We start from the raw sequence: 18,533 nt of genomic DNA on the forward strand, positions 1-18,533 counted from the left end.
TTTTGAAAGTCAGATTGCGTTGCGCTAACAAAATATTGTGTGTCAGTTTAAGCACAGTCATGTATAATTGTTGAAAGGGGACGTTTCATATGTCGACCCTTAGCCTAGGATACCTCACTGGAATATTCTGATTTTTTCTTGTAGTTTGTGTATTTAGTGTAGCTTTTGTTTATTGCTAGCGCATAATTGTAGAGAGAATCTCCTTTGTAGTTGTAGCCTTTCATTTTTGTACAGTAAAACAGTTGTGGCATGCATATAGATTTGCACCAAGTATTTCGCAGCTACACTTGCAATTAACTAGATATTATTTTCAGTGCTATGTTAATGTGTTCTCCTATTTTTGCACTTCAAATTGTGCTTTTCTGTCTTATCATGTGAAATATTGTGACAATTATGGCGTGTGAAAAATGTAACACTAGGCTCCAAACTAAACTGAGAAATAATAGTGACGACGAGCGTAGCTTATCAGCGCCGGCGAGTAATGAATTTACTAATGTTCAAAGTAGTAATTCGGTAACTGTGCACAGGGAAATGGAGCGGGCATCAAACACTGGCGTGGACAGTGAAACAATTAGTGAAGAGGGAAGCATTATCGATCGATCGGTCGGCAATAGCTCGCCTCAGGAAGCCGAAATGACACGACACGATCTCGCAAATACTGTAGATTCAGGTTTTGGATCCTCACCGTTTTCTCAAATAAGTCAAGACACATTTTCTGCTTGTCAAAATGTGAATGTTTCCGGTGCAAATTCACTGCCGAAAAGCACTGAGGAACATGTTTCAGACACCAATGCATTGTTATTACAATGGGACAAACACAGCAAAAGCTTCAAAAGTTAGACACAATGGAACAAAATCTTAAAAAGTTAGACTCATTGGAACAAACTCTTGAACAAACACGTGAAGATTTAACTACTGAGTTATATAACATTGAATCGAAATGTCAAAAAGTCTGTAATGACGTAAAAACACAAATTTGTGAGCATTTTCAACCTATTTTTTCGCGGCATGAAAATGCATTACAGAATCACGAAGCAGCCATAAAAAAACTGCAAACTATTGTTCATGAAAATCATGAGACCTTGCAAGCAAAATTTGACTCAGTTGCATCTATCGATTCGGTTACGCAACTTGCAAAAACTCAGGAAAACTTAAAGGACGCAGTAGATACTCTGAAACTTGGTTCAGAAAAACACACTGAGGAAATAAGTACAGTACCGGAGAAAGTAGCCGAACTTTCGGATCAGTTCACTAATTTATCTACAAAGGTAGATGATGATCTGAATGACACAAGACCCGTAGCCTTCACAGACACAGAAGAGTATGAACAAATTAGAAAATTCAAACAGAATCAAAATCAAATCAATACACAGTACAAAAGAGAAATCTGGGAAGTACAAGATCAGCTGACACAGGTAATACAAGAATTACGTATTTCAGAGGACACTCGCGCACCAATACGGGAAGAGGGACATAGAAATACGGAACAGACACAAAATAACAACACAGGGCACTTCGGAAATTGTGAAAGAAGTTGGCAAGGTACGCCGAATTTTGAGATGGCCCGCCGAAACGACGTAACAATGACCGACATGCGACTTGCCGACATGATGATTTTGACTATAAGCTGTTCATTACTACACGTAAATTCAAAACATTTAAGAATTCTGGCAACGACATTCATCCACAAGCATGGCTCCATCAATTCTCTCATTGTTTTCCTCCCAACTGGTCGTTAGAACACAGATTATAATTCATGTGTGGCTATTTAGAGAATGAACCAGCTGTAAGAATGCGATCGGTCATTCACGATTGCCACAGTGAAGGAGAATTTTACCATGCCTTCCTCTCAGCATATTGGTCTCAAGCCACACAAGACCGAGTAAAACATGGCATCATAATGATGAAACATTTCGAACAATCTGAATTCTCCAGTCTTGTGAAATATTTTGAAGACATGTTGCACAAGAATCAGTACCTGTCAAACCCATACAGCCCCTCAGAACTCATCTGCATTTGCTTAATCAAATTGCCTGAACATTTACGACATATTATTTTAGCAGGACGTTGCAAAGACGACATTGAAGCTTTTCAGGGACTGTTACAAGAACTAGAAATTGACACAGACAGTCGCTGGATGCGAAAACAGGAAAACAATCACTACAGGTCACATCCGTCACAATTTCGTGACGACAGAAACAATAAATGGCCACGACAAGCCTATTCTTACAACGTAAGTCGTGACCAAAACAGACACCACCCATATGACAACCACTGGCAGAGTAATAGTTACAGGGAAAGATCACCTTTCCGCGGTAATGACTATCACAGAGACAATCAGAGAAACAGACAATATGGGAACCAAAACAATTATTATCAAGGGAGACAGAATAACTTTAGACGCAACGGTCCAGCGCGCAGTTACAATTCAGGGAGAGATTCTCGACAACTTAACCGACAAGAAAGAAACTACAGGAACTACCGACATGACGACAGACGATGTGATCGTAACGACAGACCTGAATTGCATCAGAACTGGCGGGATTCTAACAGATCTGGGCCCTCTCGGCAAGGCGAATTTGTAGAAGTTAGGTCTCCTAATCCCAATAACAACGCGCGCCAACAAAGAGACAGACAATGACTCGCGCCGCAGGCACCCACGTGCGCCGGCTGGCTCAGAGAAAAATAACATTGTCGCTAACCTTGTGAAAAATTTCAGTATTCTTTACCGACGTATACTGCATGATAATTGCGTTCAAGCTGAAATTCTGAGTACTTTGAAGAGTAAAAGATTGTACCACATTTCACATGTAAAACCGATTATTGAAAGATAATCTGCCTTTCAACTTTGTCTTTGCCATATAATGTTTCCCTTTACATTACTAGTATGCTGTGTCAGACTTAAGAAAGTGTTAACATACAACAATGTTTGAAGTTAAATATCCAGTCAAGAACCAAGAGAACTTATTGAAACAGAAATTACGAATGCATTGTTATAATGAACAGACGACACAGTGTTGTTAGTTGTACATTCTTGCTTGTTAGTTGCACAATTACGTAACGACTATCAGGCTTACATACTTAGGACACATACTGGTACTGCTAATGAGATTTTAATGCAACATTTTGGTTTACTTGAAAATACATTCTGGGTTTAAAGTACTTTCTGTGAGATAGCAGAGGACACAGTGGTTAGTTTATGTGACAGCTACACGATGTTATCATGACGCTACTAATGAGTGACAATTTACAATGTTGCTTTTGCAGTGTATCTGTTTTATATCTGCACAGTTTTCTGAATTCTTCTAGGAAGAAAAACATGTTTTAGTAGTAACTTTTGTGGTATAGCAACAATGAGACAGCCTTTTTCGTGGCATAACAATACGTTACTGTACAGTACTTTCTTCATCACGCCAATAAGCATAATAACTACGATATCTATACTTAAAGCATTTCAATTTTGTTTATCATGTGGTAAGTACATTGACTTCTGCAGAACTTAGCTTTCGGAGGACGATAACTACGACACTTCCACAGAGATTATGTTGCGACAAGATGCACAGTTTAGCGCTACAGTACACACATTTGAGTGATCAATTTTATACTTAAAACATTTATTTTTAAAGATTTTTGAATTACAAAGAAAGTTTTCCGTGATATATTTCATTCCATTGGTGTAATCTGTAACACCTGAGGGTATAATTACATTAATCCTCAGGGGGGTACACGCTTTCTTTGTGTACCATGTGTGTGGCAACCACAAGGAACCCTAGCTAATATGGTATTTGCTTATACAACTTTACACATCGGTACCATATTTCTCTAACACACAAATTACACAGCTATCTAAACTTTTTTTTATTACATCAGTGACAGATGTTTACGCAATTACACCGTTGGATAACTTCACACTTACGAAATTGTATTTTGTCTGTACTGTGTGAACTCTTCATATTTTTTCGGAACCATTGTGATACTATGAGAGCTTTGAATGATGTATTTGGTATGGATTCATGATTTTTAAAGTACGTTTGAGGCAGATGACGCTTTTGACATGAGAAGTGAATTTTTTTAATTATTGGAGGAAGCTACGACGATTTTGAAATTTGACTGAGGTGTTATGATGTTATTTTTACGACGACGATGTGTATTACGCTGCTGAGGTATGTTTATGATTAATAGGCTGAGGCTATATGAGTTATTTGATTATGCTTCATATTTATAATGACGAAATATTGACGAGTGTCGATGGATACGTATATGTGTAATAAGGTAAGGAGTAATGAATAGTGGGTAGAGACTCTTGACTTGTGAAACAGGATGTTGGAAACCAAGAATCGTACTTTAAGAGTTATGAAATGTGTGTAAATGCGTGAATGTACCACAATGCCGGCGAACATTTTTTTTGGACACTTATATTTATAGGATTTTGTTTCTACAGATTTGCAACGCTAATTCTTGACCTGTGAAATATTTTTATGTGAGACTGTCACTGTAGCGGAAACTGCTGTCGTAAATATTTCCGTAAGAAAGTTAAGTGACCACCTGCACGTAATGCATCGCGGGCACCCACCTGGGCGACAGCCGCCCGAAAAAAAAAGCCATTAGCCTTTCAGCGGCACAGGTAGAAAAAAAAAAGGGGAGGCCATTGTCCGTGCTACTGACATTTCCTTGTTGAAAGCATACTGTGGAGCTCGTAATTTATGATATTTACTGAAATGCCTAATAAAATGACAAGAAATATTTTTACATCTGCACACCTGATTATGACAAGCGTCTTTCTATGAGAGTTGAGAGAATTTCTACTAACTTATGAAATGTCACATGACTACTGAATGATATTTTTATGCTTTGCTTTTCATAGTTGCTTATTTCATTTGATATCTGGTTTCCAGCTGTGTTGCAGCATTGCTTTTATAAAATGGAATGCATTTGCTAATGTGAACACTTTCTGTCAACAGATCTATTAAATAATTATTTTATGATCCACATTCTTTAAAAAAGGAGCACTTGGAAAGGAAAGAACAATAAGAAGGAACTAGTAACAGTAACACATAATTTTCTTTTCAAGTACATGGTAATATTTCTTTTTACAATCAGTTGTTGTGGTGCACCACTTTAATTACATAGACATTAAGATGTGAATATACATTTCCCTTATCTGCATTGTTGTTTTTACTGTAATATTTTTTCTGCTTGAGCTATGTCATGTTTAGGTATAAGTTACTGCTGTTTGCCAGGCGTAGTGTTACTGAATTTGACTTTGTGTTACTCTGCTAAGCCAATTTTACTACTCATTTATTTTTCTTGTTGCTGCACATTGGCTCATATTAGTTGTAATGTTGCATTGCTTGGTAATTTAGATTTACTGTAGCTTGCTTTGCAATTTCCATTTTTTTGGTCATTGTTGTTTGTGTTACTTATTTTGTGCTGCTGCATTGCCTCGTTCCTTAGTTTAGCATCTGAGCTCAGTAGATTTAAGTTAGCTTAAGAGGGGGTAGCCTCTAAGAGAATGAGTTTCGATGAATTGGAAGAAATGCATTGAGAAGTTATACGAAAAAAAAGTACAGAAAACAGGTTTAGGTAGGATTTTCTTGGAAATAAATGTTGAGGTAAGAAATGTGTGAACATATAAATACAGAAAGCATGATTAGATAGAATTTTCTTGGTGGAAACAAAGGATGAAATAAGAGGAAAGATATATGAAGTTTTGGGTTGGACTGCAGTACCACATGTTACACTGAAGATGAACCCTGTCCTTTCCTATTGGTGTTATCCCACTATGTGTTTGTGTACCCGTGTGTATTTGTTTTCCTTCTGTCTCTGTGTAATTTCATATAATTTTTTTCTTCTTTTAATACTAAGCTACATTCACTATGATGAGGAATAATGTTATCCTCGAATATAATTGGCATTAATAATATGTTATTTACTTTGTAAAGATGTTAGATATTATTAATTCTGTTCTGTTTAATGCTCATGTGTGAAGTTGATGTTTCGAAAGTTATTCTGATCTTTTATGTAGGTACTTATAATTCCTGTAACACTGATGTATATGTTATTTCGATTCTTTTGTAAAGCCCATATTACTACAAATGTTATCTGTACTATTATGTTCTTTAATGATGTATTTGTACCTTTGTAATTGTATTCTTATGTTATTAAATTGTAATTGTCACCAGTTCATGACATTATTAACTTGTTAGTTACATTTCACTACACACGTTTCTGTTGGTCATAGTATATGGACGATATGTGAGAAGTAGGGACTGTTAGTGTTTGCACGTGTGTTAATAACTCAGCAAGGGACTGAATAACAGCATTGCTGGTTCTAAGGACAATTTCAAAAACTTTGTGAGTGCACAAGTGGTGGTTTATGGACTTGCTATATTATCCGCAAGACTCTTCAATGGTGATTGTGCACCTGCACAGTCACAACAGATGGTTGCTGGCTATCTCTACAAGGACTACAATGGGTCTGCATCTTTGATGACCCACCAGTACCATTATCTCTACAAGGACTACAGTGGGTCTACATCTTTGATGATCCATCAATACCATTATTTCTACAAGGACTGCAGTGGGTCTGCAGCTCTGGTGGCCCACCAATACCGTAATCTCTACCAGGACTACAGTGGGTCTGCTCTGTGATGACCTACCTACCAATACTCTTCAAAATTTCGACTGACTCTGCTGTGGGTTTGCTCTGTTGTGGCCCATTACCTGTATGTATGTCAAGAGTCAGCACTGTCGTTCCGTTGGAAGGACAACACTACTTCTTCAAGATTGCATGGAAATCCACTACTTTTGTGTGCATTTTCCTTTACTGCTCAGACTTTGAGAAAAACACTGCAATTTTACTGTGACGAATGATGAGGACTGTCTTTATGGACTGTGAGAAAATTTTAGCTTTTGACCAACATTGTATCAATAAGTGTGTGCATTTCATTTCTTTGTTATTGTAATAATGAAAAATTTTTTCAAATCTGTATTGGGCACTGCCCAAACCAATTTGTAAAATTTTTTGTGGGGAGCATGGGGGCTATGTAAGTAGGCTGTTTATGTTTTCTCTATGTAAGTAGGCTGTTTATGTTTTCTTATTGGCAACATTACGTAGCGCTCAATATGAAAATCACTGGCTGTGCTGTGTGCAGTCTGTGGCTGCTTTGCATTGTTGTAATACTCGCCATTGTAGTGTTAGGCAGCTGGCTGTGAACAGCGCGTAGCGTTGCGCAGTTGGAGGTGAGCCGCCAGCAGTGGTGGATGTGGGGAGAGAGATGGCGGAGTTTTGAAATTTGTCATGAACTGCTATATTTATATATGATGATATCAAGGTAAATACATTGTTTGTTCTCTATTAATATCTTTCATTTGCTAACTATCCCTATCAGTAGTTAGTGCCTTCCATAGTTTGAATCTTTTATTTAGCTGGCAGTAGTGGCGCTCGATGTATTGCAGTAGCTTGAGCAGCGAAGATTTTTGTGAGGTAAGTGATTTGTGAAAGGTATAGTTTAATGTTAGTCAGGGCCATTCTTTTGTAGGGAATTTTGAAAGTCAGATTGCGTTGCGCTAACAAAATATTGTGTGTCAGTTTAAGCACAGTCATGTATAATTGTTGAAAGGGGACGTTTCAAAGTAATATGAACCCGTTGAACACATATCTGCCAATGAGAGGGAATATCTTTTTTAATCACCATGTGGTGCTCATTAAACCAGCATTCCCTTCAAATATGTCATATATCCCAAAAAGGGAACAGGACTGACTTCAGAAAATTGTCATCTACTTCAGGCAGAACATTAAAAACCTGAACATTTGTATAGACTACTTCTGCATTCACCAAAAGAATCATGCTAGTGGAACCATCGTGACGAGTAAAGGGATCAAGAAGATTAAAAAAAATAATTTAAAAAACACACACACACACACTGAGCCGTGCTGCGGATCGCATTGGTGCTGTCTGCAGGTTTCTGTCCTCTGTTGGAGGCCAGACCGTATTGTTTAGTTGACATGGTTGCGGTTGTCTGTCTTCTTCTCGTGTTGACTGGCGCCACTTGGTTTCGAAAGCGTTGCCTGTCCGCTAGCGGCAGCAGCGGCGGTTATCGATATGTACTGTGGCCCTTTCTTTGGGGCGACGTCGTGATTCATCCGGGTCGTGTGAGTGAGCAGTTCGGCTGTGGACTCAGGAGGAGCCAGGTCCACACAGTGCGCGAACACGCCGGGACCACTGGCGGCAGACATGGACTGCCGAATCGAAAGCCTGTGGTCACGAGGGTGCACGACCTCGTCGTAAACTGGATCCTGCAAGTTTTAAGTTGAGTGCATTTGGATTCAAGTAGAGAAACCTCCAACATCTTGAGATCTCGCGATTCTGCAGTGACTTGGGTTACCTGCCCTGGGGGTTAGTGTATGTAACAGCAGTGTACGTTTCCTCGCCTTGCTACTGCTGTCCGGTGAGGCGTCTAGTTTTGACAGCTTTCTTGATTTTAGGCTGGTTGGCGATTCTTCTACTCCGGTGGTAGTGATTCCTTTCTCGTTCCAGGCGCTCTAAGCACAGTATTCTGCAGATGGAGTCCAGACCGCCAGTTCCAGCTTTGGCGTATTTTTACATGCTTGCATTTGGTTTATTGAACGTAAGGTAGCCTCAGCAAGATTATCATTAGTCATTCGTTAGACTGCCACTAGTCTGAGTTACCATCTTGTGAAGTTAATGCAACTTTTGACTGCTATCTCATATCGCTTGAGAAAGTGTTTTTTGCAGGACCTACTCAGAGATCGATTCCTGGTGCACCGTCTGTGACTGGGCCTTGTTTTATTTTTCTAAATTTTTTATATAATTGCCATTCTTGGCGTTACAGCAGGTTTAAATGATTTTGCTACCTAGTTTACCATCATTTTGTCTCACCCGTTTGGTGATCAGTTGCCTGTCTGTTTAAATTAACCTTGCTATTGCATTGCTGTTTCACAGTATGTTTGTTGATTTTTTTAAAATAATTGCCGTTCTTGGCGTTAAAGGCCTTCAGCCGTGACTGTGGTTACTTGGCTTAAAATTCTAATTGGGATCACACTGGCTTGTTTTTAAAACATTATTTGCTGTCTGTATTTTATGCTCATTTGGTAAATCGTAACACATTGAAAGCACTATTAATTACACAGTTGTTTATTCCTTCATTAATAACGTGTGATAGCTTTATTTATTGCTAAGTCTGGAATTAACATCTTAAAATAAATGTCTGTAATTGCAAAAGGGAACCAACAGTAACTGATTACGGCCCCATCCACAATCGTAACTCAATCCTGCCTTCCTTGATTACAGGGTTTCACACACATATAATTCCAAATCGAAGTATGCAGTATGCACTTGATCTGTAGTAACCTTGATCTCGTTTACCAAGCAGTCGTGTATCTCTAAAGGAGCCGGGCAGCAAGTCCCGTGTGGATTTTTCAAAACTGAAGCTGACAGTTCCTGTACCTAGAACAGACATGGGAAGCGTGCTGGACATCATGGGGTGGGACAACCCCGCCGGCCGCGGTGGTCCAGCGGTTCTAGGCGCTCAGTCCGGAACCCCGCGACTGCTACGGTCGCAGGTTCGAATCCTGCCTCGGGCATGGATGTGTGTGCTGTCCTAGTTAGGTTTAAGTAGTTCTAAGTTCTAGGGGACTGATGACCACAGATGTTAAGTCCCATAGTGCTCAGAGCCATTTGAACGTTTTCTTCGACACAATGGAAACAAGTAAGACACACAGTGCTAACGGTAAGAGGCTAAACTAGGACTATCTATTACCCCGACGCGCACAGACGGAATATGATATCATCGGCTATCCGATTCTCACATGACGCACGCTACAGATGCAGTGTGCCCTGTCCACTGTCCTCGTTGCCTGATTCCCTCAAGAGATGTATCTGCACTACAGATATTGTTTCCCCTCAAGACGCGTACATTTATATGTGTGGTGTCCGTTTTTCAGACCTGTCTGCAAGAACAGACGCGACAAATATAAAAATGCGGAAGTCTTCCTTTACTTTTCAGGGATTATTGTCACAATGATAGTTTCAAAGGGCTCAAAATTGATGAGGAGACAATGACATACCCTGCGATGACGTATTAGCTGCGGTCTTTTCTTCTGATTTTTACCGAGTTCCTAGTCATTATATTTCTTGTACTGTACGGTAGTCACTGTAGGAAGGGATGGTTTACTAGCATCTAAAATGAATAGAACGATTATGTGCAATTCATATTTTAGTTCTGGGAAGAGCGAAGGAAGATTAAAAGTATGAAACCCAGTAATGAAAACGAAAGAATTTCAAGTGTAGCAGTACGAGGGTTGGAACTTAAGTAATGGCAACTATTTATTCACAACCGATACAGAAGAGGTACGTGTTTGCACCTGTTACTGTCCTTCAAAGTAGTCACCAGCGTTGTGTAGAGCCCGTTGCCAACGGCATGGAAGACCTAGTATACCGTTAGCAGAGCCTGCTCTGTTGATGGTGCGAATGGAGCGTCTACTGCCTGTCGAATCTCTGGAACAGTTCTGAAGCGAATGCCACGAAGACAACACTAAAACGCCAAACGAAAGAGTGGCGTCATTATGGGTCGCCGCGAAAGTCGAAAGTGCGTCAGAGCCCCAGTATGGTGAAAGTTATGGTGATTCTCGTGTACGACTGAAGTAGTGTTATCCTGACACATTACGTTCCTCCATGGCAGACCGTCAGTGCACAGTATTACTGTTCGTTTTTGGAGCATCACCTGCGACCAGATTTGCGAAAAAAGCGGCGACACTTCCTGCCCAACCCATCCATCATTTCGCACAACAATGCGCGGGCGCATACAGCGCAAGCTGTGGCTGCTCTGTGCAGTCGATGAGACTGGGAAGTGCTCTACCATCCACCATACTCCCCGGACTTAAGTCCTTGTGACTTTGATTTGATTCCGAAGGTGAAGGAATCACTTCATGGCATTCGCTTCAGAACTGTTCCAGAAATTCGACAGGCAGCAGACCGCTCCATTCGCACCATCAACAGAACAGGCTCTGCTAACAGTATACTACGCCTTCTACATTGCTGGCAACGGATTGTACACAACGCTGGTGCCTAATTTGAAGGACAGTAACAGGGGCAAACATGTAACTCATTGTATAGGTTGTGAATAAATAGTTGCCACGGCTTGAGTTCCAAGCGTCGTATTTCAAAGTGCGCTCAAAACTCTTTGCAGAAAAATAGCTCGCCAGCGAAAACTTTTATCAGTCTGGTGCTTAAGAATGATACTTCCATGAAACCAAGAGCGACTGTGTGGTGTGTGTGTGTGTGTGTGTGTGTGTGTGTGTGTGTGTGTGTGTGTGTGTGTGAGACAGACAGACACAGATACAATGAGCCAGTCAGCAAGGAATCGTTACTATGTGGAAAAGAAAACATACAAAAATTACACACATACTATGCAACTTGTTCGAAACTTTGGCCGATTTTTATTCCAGATTTTTGCCTTCTCTATTTGATTTACATGTGTAAGATGGCATCTAACTTGCTCATGAGGGCCATTCTAATCACTCTCTTTTGTTGCTTTCACACTCCAATTCAGGCAACTAAAATTTTGCTCGGCGTAACTCTGTTGTAATAAGTTTAGGTAACCTTTGTTTGGATGCGAGAGTGTCTACAAGCAGAATGAAATTAATTTTATTAATGTTGGCTGTCCTTGTTTTTCACTTGATATTTACTATGTAATGTAGTGGACCTTTGTGAGTATAGTAAATACTTTAAAATACTGAATACTACTTCGTGCATACTTTAAAGAAAGCGAAAAATAAAATAAGAAAAATCGAGAAAGGAATACTAGACAAGTGTATGGTGTAGATTGCTAATTTGCTGAATGCCATACCTCAACATTCAATGTTTTTATGGACATTACAACGTCGGTGGCATACTATGGCGTCATCTCGCAATGCCTCTGCAGTGTAATTTCTTAAAACAAAGACTCGGTCACAAGATTAAGTGCAGTACAAAATCAAAAAATAGTGGTGATTTCTCTACTTTTAACATAACAAAAATTTCGATGTCAGGGTGTGAGACTTGATGGAGACAAGGGAAATGACAATGAGATTCACTTTCCACAGTTTCGTATAATTTTCAAGGTGCTTATGAATGGTTATTTGGCTCTACTAGATATGTAAAATAAAATAACAGAATTACGTAGAGCGCTTTACGGACGGATAATGTTACGCCGTCCCTACGTCTTGTGACCACGCAGGCAATACGTGTGCTTTGAAAAAATTTTGTGTTCCGCGTTTTCTAATGCTCATTTCAGACATATTTCTACTCTGTTTAACTGGGCCATCACAGAAACACTCTGAGCAGAAGCGGTGACAAAACCGCAGTCTGTTGTCAAAGTGTCTACGCTGCACGTTTGTGAAAAATCATTAATATCGAATCGGGGAATGATTCAGCACAGACATGACATTACGTAACGCAAAGAGACCAACAGATAAGAGTATCATGCACAGTGTAAGTACTTGATGATCAACGCTATACGCCTTTGTATTAGTACGCAACACAAGTAATACTGCTATACACGCGAAAACTCATAATGACGGAGTCTTCAACGTATTTCGAACCGTTTACAGGTATGTACGCTTGAATTACTCATATAAAGGAGGAATAAAAGGCACGTCACTAAAGTTCTAGCTGCTAAAAAATGAAATCGATGAACAGTGAATTACATTAATTACTACTGAGGCAATTGATTTTTTTTGACGTATTTAATTCATTAGCCAGATGAAATGCTGTAGAAGTTTTTATCGTTCTGGTGTAAGTAACAATGTCCATAAACAACTGAAGAACTGCATGTGCTACTCAGCAACGCAATGAACACAGTTGGTGTAGATGAAGCATGAGACCATATTGTTGTTTGTTCCAGTAGTTAGAAAACCTGTCCGCCATTTGACAGTTTCTGAGATATTACTTGTCTTCATTAGCGAATTTCGTCGGCGCTTTGAGGACTGTAAAGAAGTACGAAGTTTTCATTGTAGGTGCTCCAATCAAAACTGTTTTGTGACATGCCAGAGTCTACGATTTCATTCTTATGTAATGGATTCTTACTCAGTAACGAGGTGTACGCAAATTGTGGTCTTAACCTGAGTCTCCCCATAATACCGGTTCTATCTTATATCACAACATGAACGCAAATAGCCTTCTTCACTTTTCTCACCTTTACTAGGTCACACGTGCAGTTTTAAAGTGCATATAATTACATATTTTGGGGAACATCAATTTTGCATGCTTATTTATTTAAATTTACAAGTAATGGCATATTTTCCTTCTTGTAGCCAAAATAAAAATTCCCATTCATAATCAAATAACATTTTATTGTGAAATTATAAAGAATAGCATTAAAAATTTTAGTTGGTTGACACATGCAACAGCTCTCTTTATTTTCTTGAAATGACTGCCAGCGACTGTAGTTGTGCAACTTCATCAGATGAGCTAATTGTTGAGCTTTGTTGCAAGAGAAGCTGTGGGTTCCCCTTCTTTCATCGTATGATGCTGAATTACCTACCTGAAGCATGACGTAAGACCACATCTGTGGGATGTGTTACATGAATTTACTTGCAGTTGCAATAACAGTTCAAGAGCAAGAATACGGAGTGAATAATTCTTTTCTTCGTTATGCCGCCAGTGAACTGTTGCGGTCACATGTGCTGCTTAAATACACTGATGTCCAAAATTAAAGCAACAAACCTTTATTTCCCCGTCCTTTGTCTAATTCACAATATAATCATAGAAACTATCAACAGATGTACGTACGACCGTGTTCTGCACGGAAGATGGCATTCCGGTCAACGGACAACCATTCCAACGATGACGTCAAACGTGGTAGTGTTTGCTGGTAGTCCCAAATCCAGAATCGCTGTGTGCACAGTCAGAGACGGTGCAGTATGGCACAGAGAAAACGCCTACCAGACTCTCTGCGGTGGAGGGCCATAGGAAGAATGGAAGCAGGATAGTCGCAAACTGATTTGTTTCATTTTTTTTAGTTTACATGTCTCGTTCCGTAGGACCAAATTGAGAAGGAAATCTCCAAGGCCATGAAACGTCTCAGTACATGAAATTAAAACGAAAAAGTAACGCTGGCCGGAGTGACCGAGCGGTTCTAGGCGCTACAGTCTGGAACCGCGCGACTGCTACGGTAGCAGGTTCGAATCATGCCTCCGGCATGGATGTGTGTGATGTCATTTGGTTAGAAACGTCCCTTTTGAAAATTAATGAATTGCTGTGCTGATAAACCTCTTACGTTATTTGATTTTCAAATAGCTGAGCAGAACTGAACATACTCAGACATTTCCCTCTTTACTAATTCTGATCAACACTAAACTGACACACAATATTTTTAGCGCAACGCAATCTTACTTTCAACAATCCCTACAAAAGAATGACCCTGACTAACAATAACCTATAACTTTCATGAATGACTTACCTCACAAAAATCATTGTTACTCGAACTACTGCAATACAGCGAGCGCCAATACTGCCAGCTAAATAAAAGATTCTATCTACTGAAGGCACTAACTACCGATAGGCATGCCGGCCGGAGCAGCCGTGCGGTTCTAGGCGCTACAGTCTGGAGCCGAGCGGCCGCTACGGTCGCAGGTTCGAATCGTGCCTCGGGCATGGATGCGTGTGATGTCCTTAGGTTAGTTAGGTTTAATTAGTTCTAAGTTCTAGGCGACTGATGACCTCAGAAGTTAAGTCGCTTAGTGCTCAGAGCCATTTGAACCATTTTTGAACTGATAGGCAGTTAGCAAATGAAAGATTTTGATAGAGAACAAACACTGTATTTACCTCAATAATGTTCAAAAGTCATCGTATATATATTGTGGTGTCACCGCCAGACACCACACTTGCTAGGTGGTAGCCTTTAAATTGGCCGCGGTCCGTTAGTATACATCGGACCCGCGTGTCTCCACTATCAGTGATTGCAGACCGAGCGCCGCCACACGGCAGGTCTAGAGAGACTCCCTAGTACTCGCCCCAGCTGTGCTAGCGATGGTTCACTGCCCACATACGTTCTCATTTGCAGAGACGATAGTTTAGCATAGCCTTCAGCTACGTCATTTGCTACGACCTAGCAAGGCGCCATATTCACTTACTATAATCTGAACAGATAATATTGTGAATCATGTACCGTCAAGAGCGACGTTCATCATAAATGGATTAAAGTTCAGTATCAACTAGCTACGTCCGCTTTCTGAATTCTAATTCCTTGTCATGTTCCAGACCTCATGTCAGTATAGTCCTTCCCTCCTCACGCCAGTCTGCGTTAGCTAAACGCGTGCATTTCGGCCTCCTCTAGCAACACGGTGTTGACTCTTCAGGCAACACAACCTATATCATTTCATGATATCCAATATTACAGATATACTCTTTCTGACGGACACACGTCCAGATCGTCCGCTCTCAAAACTCTGCCATCTCTCTCCTCACATCCACCAATGCTGGCGGCCCACCTCCAACTGCGCAACGCTACGCGCTGTTCACATTCAACTGCCCAACACTAGAATAGCTAATGTTACAACAATGCCAACCAGCCACAGCCTGCACACAGCACAGCCAGTGATTTTCATATAGAGCGCTACATGGCGTTACCAACATAAAAACCTAACCTAACCTACTGCTCTAGGACGAAGGGCTAAAAGGCCGTAAATGAACTGGTTGCTGAGATACTGAATTTTGGAAGAAGGTTCCAGAAGGAGAATAGCTTGTAACAAAAGACTGTGCGAAGAGACATCAATTTTTGGGACTATCCTTACCTGAAAAACTATACTCAGCACTCAAGTTCATTCGCTGTAAATATCGAACTGAACTAAGTTGCAAATATTGTAGTAAACTTGAGCGAACTGCGCCTACCAGTTGTCAGCCAGGGTTCGTACAGCTTACAGTGAACAACCGAAAATTAACTTTTTGTTTCCTATTGTATAATGAAGCGTTGATCAGTGATGTTAGTTCTGAAATAAAAATATATAAACGTTGCATTAAGTAAAGATGTTTCGTCACTAATGAAAAAAATGTTTCTTCATCAGCGTTTACTGTTAGTATCTAAACAACACACCTCTCTTCGAATCAACTCTATGAGTTTGCCGCTCCAAAAGATAAGTGTATTTGATATCCTCGTTATATGATGATGATAAGTTCGTGAAACTGTAGGAATATGAATATGACCATTTGTGAAAAGCCTTTAAGCAAAGACTTAAGGGAACTGAGGGTTGTATTTGTGTGTGATGCCTCTATTGACAGCTGAGGTGCTCTATAGCCGGCCGTGGTGGCCGAGCGGTTCTAGGCACTTCAGTCTGGAACCGCGCGACTGCTACGGTCGCAGGCTCGAATCCTGCCTCAGGCAGGGATGTGTGTGATATCCTTAGGTTAGTTAGATTTAAGTAGTTCTAAGTTCTAGGGGACTGATGACCTCAGAAGTTAAGTCCCATAGTGCTCAGAGCCATTTGAACCATTTTGAAAAAGTAATAAGAGTTCTGTTAGACTCCAGAGTTACCTTACTGACAAGAAATAAAGCCTCCAAAGATAAAGCTGCTAGATGAGATATTTCCGTTATAGATAAGTTGATATCTCAGTTACAGCGAACTGATAAACGAAACTCGTTAGTGACCATGTGGAGAAGGAGCATTCTTTTGTTATTGGTGCAAGTGTACGGTGATGTATGAATCACCGTTATCACAGAGAAAATTCTCAGAACTCTAGAGCTAGACAACTGTAGACAGTGAAATCATCGCTAATAACAGCTGGCGTGCAAGATATTCCGGAGTAGGGATTCCTGCTCAAAACCCTGTAATACTACCGTAGCTTTTGAGACTTATGAAATAGCTCTCGAAATGCTCATAGATGTTGTTAATATTATATGTTGTTTCATGCGCCTACTAGAACCGAAGACGATAAAGAAATTTTTAAAAAACGTGTGAAGAGATAAAATCACATATTTAGTTCGCTAAGGAAGGCGAAAATTTAATTGAGATATGATAATAGATAAAGAAAGAGAAGGAACAATAGTAAGAAAACTTGGTGGGGGGCTGCGAATGAAAGGGAAAAGCGTCAGATTAAATTTTATTCAGATTACTATATAATAGTCACAACGACTTGGTTTAATAATCATGAAAGAAAGTTGTATACCCGAAAGACATCTGGAGATAACGCATGATTTCAGAACGATTATTTAATAACACCGAGATTTCGCATCCAGATTTTAAACTGAGAAACATTTCCAGCTGCAGATGTGGACTGTGACCATAATTTGATGGTCACGAACTGCAGATTAAAAGTGAAAAAATAACAGAAAGATCTGAATTTAAGGGGGTGGGACTTGAGTAAATTAAAAGCAACAGTGACAGAAGTTTCAGAAAGAGCAATACGCTACAATTAACTGACACAAAGGAACGGAATACAACAGCAGATGAATGGATAGCCTTGTAAGATTAAATAGTAAAGGCAGCAGCGGATCAAACAGGCATTAAGACAAGACTCAGTAGAAACCCTTGGATAATAGAACAAATATTGAATTTGGTTAGGAAAGTAGAAAATATAAAATACAGCTAATCAAGAATGGAAACGCGAATACAGAAGTCTAAAGAATAAGACAGACAGTAAATGCAAAATGGCAAAGTAAGGATAGCCAGAGGATTAATGAAAAGCTATAGACGTACGTATCTACGACAGATGCCGCCTGTATGAAAACTGAGGAGGAGTATGTAGGATTCTAAAAAGGAAACGAACTTCAAGATAATTTTACTGAAATAGAAGTACAAGTAGACGAAGATGAGAATGTGACGTAAGATGCTGCGAGAAAAGTTGACAGAGCACCGAAAGAGCTAAGGTACATGAGACAGCGTCGTATCCTCAGAGATAAAAAAAAAAATGTAGGTGATGAGAGATGTAAATATTACCGACTCTTCAGTTTAGGAAGTTATGGTAGTAAAATACTAACACCAATTATTTGCAGAATATTGGAAAAACTCGTAAAAGCCGACCTCTGGAGAAACAAGTTGGCAATATCGAGACCAAACTTTAAAAAGTAGACCGAAGGAAGCTCAGCTTACGTCTAGAGCATTTGCAGATGTAGAAAAAAAGTTTGACAATGTTATTATTAGTATAACACGGACGGAAAAAAAAATCCCAGTACCAAGCAGTAGTTGTGCGACATAAACGAAAGTTAGTAGGCGTGTTCCTACATCTCAGATATGATATCTGGTAAACTTTCGCGCCAGTCGCATAAAAATGGCACTAGTAGCGGCACTATGGAAAAAAAAGTTTTCTTTAAATACACGCTGTAAGGGTCGTGAGTTCAAAATGGTTCAAATGGCTCTGAGCACTATGGGACTTAACTGCTGAGGTCATCAGTCCCCTAGAACTTAGAACTGCTTAAACCTAACTAACCGTAGCGGTTAGACTGTAATGCCTAGAACCGCGCCGGCCCCGGTGGCCTAGCGGTTCTAGGCGCGCAGTCCGGAACCGCGCGACTGCTACGGTCGCAGGTTCGAATCC

The 18,533-nt window shown here is 40.0% G+C and overlaps 1 protein-coding gene across 1 annotated transcript in view; it reads right to left on the minus strand.

Annotated features, from left to right (window-relative positions):
- The window catches only part of LOC126484765 (cytochrome P450 6k1-like), a 236,329-nt gene that overhangs the window by 90,689 nt on the left and 127,107 nt on the right, over window positions 1–18,533 (minus strand). The gene's annotated exons all lie outside the window — the stretch shown is intronic.

Source organism: Schistocerca serialis, chromosome 6 (assembly GCF_023864345.2).
Source record: "Schistocerca serialis cubense isolate TAMUIC-IGC-003099 chromosome 6, iqSchSeri2.2, whole genome shotgun sequence".
Taxonomy (NCBI): Eukaryota; Metazoa; Arthropoda; class Insecta; order Orthoptera; family Acrididae; genus Schistocerca; species Schistocerca serialis.